The 4359-nt window shown below is 38.7% G+C and overlaps 1 long non-coding RNA gene and 2 other non-coding genes across 3 annotated transcripts; all 3 read left to right on the top strand.

Annotated features, from left to right (window-relative positions):
* Positions 1-342: 342 nt before the first annotated feature.
* On the top strand, positions 343-3529 carry LOC131541024 (uncharacterized). Its single transcript, XR_009271383.1, has 9 exons — positions 343-438; positions 961-1019; positions 1252-1296; positions 1477-1560; positions 1832-1904; positions 2263-2335; positions 2848-2912; positions 3150-3196; positions 3432-3529. It is a non-coding gene; the product is annotated as an uncharacterized LOC131541024 (long non-coding RNA).
* LOC131541786 (small nucleolar RNA SNORA18) lies at positions 1623-1756 on the top strand. Its single transcript, XR_009271596.1, has one exon. It is a non-coding gene; the product is annotated as a small nucleolar RNA SNORA18 (small nucleolar RNA).
* Positions 2377-2509, top strand: LOC131541785 (small nucleolar RNA SNORA8). The gene has a single exon (XR_009271595.1). It is a non-coding gene; the product is annotated as a small nucleolar RNA SNORA8 (small nucleolar RNA).
* Positions 3530-4359: the final 830 nt, after the last annotated feature.

Here is a 4359-nt window from a genome sequence, read left to right as displayed (position 1 = left end):
TTTCTTGGACTTTTCCAACATGTATTATTATTATTATTATATCAACGAACAAGCAACTGAATAGTTTTAATTGTTTTTTATTTAATCTTTGTGTATACAATTACAAAAAAAAGATGAACAAGATTATTTTTCCGATTTAATTATTTAAATTAAATCTCTCAACACACTTTTAGCTGAAAATATACCATGTAAAACTGTTAATGTAACATTGTTTACTGTATTATTTAAAATGTATTTTTCTCAAATACTTCGCGCTAGTCAAGTTTAATATAAATAGATTTGTCGATTTTAATTGTTTAACGTTACCACAGAAACGCAGAAGAGAGCGTAGAGGCGTAAAATGTCGTAAAGTCGGATATAAAACGTGACGATTTTCTTCCGGTGTCCTTCTCAGCTTCAACCCGCCTGCGAGTGCTTGTGAGGAAGGCCGGCTTAAAAGTAGGTACTTGTTTTTTGGAGGGGGGTTTTATATCTGTATGTGTTATTCCCGCATTTTAGTTATCTGGGTTGTGTTCTCTTAAGTTTGTTTATGGTAACATTAAATAGGTTTAACGCAATACGTTTTAGCGAGTAGTAGACTTGAGTTACACCACGTGGTGAATGCTCCTGCAGACTCGTGTGTGTAGAGAAATCTACTGAGCTAAAAAGTTATTTTTTCAGATTACTTTTTGTAGTTAAGTGCATTATCTTCCACTATATTGATCCGTTGTGGGTGATTTGGCCTTTGTGGGGGACACGTGTTTTAAAGATTGATCGGATCTCATAGATTGCCAAGCAGATCATCACAAGCGGAATTTCTCAAATAGGGCAAATTCCTTTATCGGCTTGGCTAGAACAACACCAGGTTTGCTTTCATCATTGTAGAATCGTTACAGTGATGACAATGAGGCCTGATATATTCCCAACGTGTCTCTACTGCTGTACTTTGAGACTGATGTTCGTTTTTTTTCCCCCCATTAGGGAGTTCTTGGGCATCTCCATGTTGTTTGAGGTGTGTAGTAACCAACATATGCAGTATGGTAAGTGGTTTGGATCGGTTTTTAGAAAGTTAGTGCACAGTACTAGTCACGGCCTAGCCGTAATGGGCTTAGGAACTAGTGCAGTGCAAAAATTACAATTCCCTTCTCTTGCAACTCACTGTTGTGGCCACCAAATAACAGTGCTACTATTGAGAAGAGACATTTTACTGCAGAAAATGGTGCTTGGTTTTTTTTAAGTGTCATTTCAAATCAGATGTGTGTGTGCTTTCAGGTTTCGGATGATATTAATGGTCCTGTGAATGGACTGAGCAATGAGGTAAGATTATTTGGATGATATATAATGATGAATTACTAGAGTTTTGTAATGATGATTGGCATTAATGTTCAACTGCTCTTATTAACCATGAAAGAGGATGTGCCTTTCTGAACACTCAACGCTTTTCATTTTGCTTGTGTAGACATGCTATTCTTTTCTCATGTTTCCCTCTTCTTTCAGGCTCCAGAGCACAGTGTGGGTGAATAATCCTGTGAATTAATGCATAACATGCATAATTTGTACCTGAGGAAGCTTGTCCTAATGGTAAATGTTACTTTTAGAATTTTTCCATTTGATAATGCATTTTGGGAAACTTGATTTATTAAAGTGAGGTCTATCCCGACTTGCCCCTCTCAGTAGAGCGTAGTCGTTGGAAATGCCTCAGAGATAAAGTCTGTAGAATCGCTTTACCCATGTCGCTAATATCGTTAGCTTTGTGGGAAAACTCTGCAGTACATTTCAATGAGCTTAAAGCATGTACCTTAATTTGTAAGGCATAGCAAAGAGTAAACCGCTCGCTTCTGTAAATTTCCAGTCTGTAGGTGTGATCTGAAGGATGTCCACTAGAAGGCGCAGCACTCTTTTTGATGTTTGGAAGTGTATTAGAGGTTTGTATTAAAATGGCTTATTAGAAATATTAGTCAGCACTGTTGGAATCTGCATCTAGTTGTATTTCTGACTGGTATGTTTAAATTGCTAGTGCTAGAGAACCTCAACCCTCTGCTCTTATTGGACCTTGTTTATTGCTGGGCCCTAGAGAAGGTCGAGAGAAGGCCTCATTTTTTTAGTTTTATTACTCTTATTTTTCTCCTTCCCCATGTGACGTCTGTAGAATTGCTTTATACCCATGTCGTTAAAATCATTAGCTTTGTGGGAAAATGCTGCAGTACGTTGAAGTAAATAATATACCTTAATTTTTAAGGCATGAAGAGCAACATCTCACTTCTGTAAATTTCCACTTTGCAGGTGTGATCTGAAGGATGTCCACTAGAAGGCACACTACCCTTTTTTTGGTGACTTGACTGACTGTGTAGTAGAGGTTTGTAATGTTAAAGTGGTTTATTAGAAATGACATGAGTCAGCACTGTTGGTATCTGCATCCAGTTGTATGTCTGACTGGAATGTTCAAATGCCAGTGCTAGAGAACCTCGGCACCCGCTCTAATTGGACCTTATGTTTGTTGTTGGGTCCTGGTGGTGGTCGAGACAAGGCCTCATCCTGAGTTTATAAGTGCTGCTTGTTAGTATGTAAAGATGGTTGAACTACAGTATTTGTAGTGTCTGATAATTTGGTTTTACTTCAATTTAATCAAGCTGGAAGCCAAGCTGTTTTTGATGTAAACTTTCCAGCATAGGTCTGTCACTAGTGTGCTTTGCATTCTCCCACATACTCAACATGCCCCAACCTTTTACAACCCCCTGCAGTCATCCAAGACGCTCTCTGGGGAGGATCGCAACACACTGCGACTTGCTCCTTTTAGAAGCCTTGTGACATTGTTTCAATAGCTCGGTATGTCTTGATAATCCTGACGTGTTCGTGTTGTGCCCACAGGTCCCATATGACTAGATTGAAGAATGTTGGCAGCTGATAGTTCTTGCAGTACTGCAAGATGAAAAGTAAGGCATCTGTTCTCGAACGTTTCCCAGTTGCATGTACTTGAGAAAATTGGTCATATACCAAGGCTTTTAGGATACGTGGTTCCTGACTTGCTGTGGACATGACCAAAAATTAAAACCCATCCTAATGAGTCACTTCAGTTGTACTTCTGTTGGGATTTATTAGGAACATTTCCTTAAATGCACTTAAACTCAAAATGGGAGGTTGTACATGTTTAACTGTTTGCGCTGTTACAGGTTTGGTGTTGGCGTAAAGGATTTCCCAGCCAGACTTTTCTTGGAAGGTGAGAGCTGTTCCACATCTTTGGATCACTTTCAAAGGGGGTCAGCCACTACTTTTCACTGGCGACCCTTAACGCTGTGATCCTACATCAGTGCCCTATGAGATGTTTTGCAGGTTTTTTGCAAAATAAAATACTTGCTGTCTTTAGGGCAACACCTGATTCACTTAAAGCAATATCCTTGTCATATTGTATTAGCATTTTCAATACGAATGCAATTTGCTTTTGTCTTTAACAGTTGGGGCTGGTGAGGAGGTCATACTGCACAGGAAATCTGTAAAACTTCTGCTTTGGGGAGTTTTGTGGTGTGGTTTTCAATAAATGAAATATAAAAGATATATGTGTGGTTTTTTTTTTGGGGGGGGGGTTCCCAAAGAGGGTGAAGAACCAATGTGAAATCCCAAATATCTCCTAAAGTGAGTGTACGTATTCTGTGAGAATATAATTTGGCAGTTAAACTAGTTTTCTCATTACTAGAGCTCACCTTAGACAGGATAACATTAAGATTTGAAGTCTCGACGCCAGTGTCATGCCAGTAGGACATTGGTTCTCAGGGCTTCATGTGGGTCATGGGGTTCAGATTAAAGGATTCTCTCTGCAGAACGCAGCTTTTAGTGCTCCACTTCTGCTTTGACAAGCTGCCTTTGAGTGTGTAACTAAGCCTTTTTGTGAGTGCTTGAATGTTCTATTGCGGTGTTTGCTCTTTGGGGAAAGTCTTAAAGTGTAGTTTTCAGCTGAGCTTTGTGTTCATAATGTGTCTGGTTGGGAAAGATAAATTGCTCAGGCCAAGCAACAGAATGGACTTAAACATTTTAATCACTTGGTTTTTTTTGGGGGGGGTTGGATTAGTTTTGATAAATTAACTTTTACAAGCCATTTTATTCATGGATTAAATCTGGATGCAAACAGTCAAGCTTTTTGCTTTTGTCTTAAATGACAAAGGCGTAAAACTGATCCTTGAGATGAAAGATGTGATGTTCGGGTTCTTTAGCCTTTCCTCATTGTTAAAATGTTTTTTTTAAATGAAGGGTATTACAAAATAGAAATATTCACCACTGGCTGAACAGTTTTTGGCTATGAAGCTAAAGCTGCTCCGTTCAAAATACTGTTGGACTAGTGTCCTTTTAGTTTTACATATTTGAATACATTAAGTACAGACATACCTG

The sequence above is a fragment of the Onychostoma macrolepis genome, chromosome 05 (genome assembly GCF_012432095.1).
Source record: "Onychostoma macrolepis isolate SWU-2019 chromosome 05, ASM1243209v1, whole genome shotgun sequence".
In the NCBI taxonomy this organism is placed as follows: domain Eukaryota; kingdom Metazoa; phylum Chordata; class Actinopteri; order Cypriniformes; family Cyprinidae; genus Onychostoma; species Onychostoma macrolepis.
Note: the sequence above shows the minus strand (reverse complement) of the source record. Positions and strands in the feature narration are given on the sequence as shown.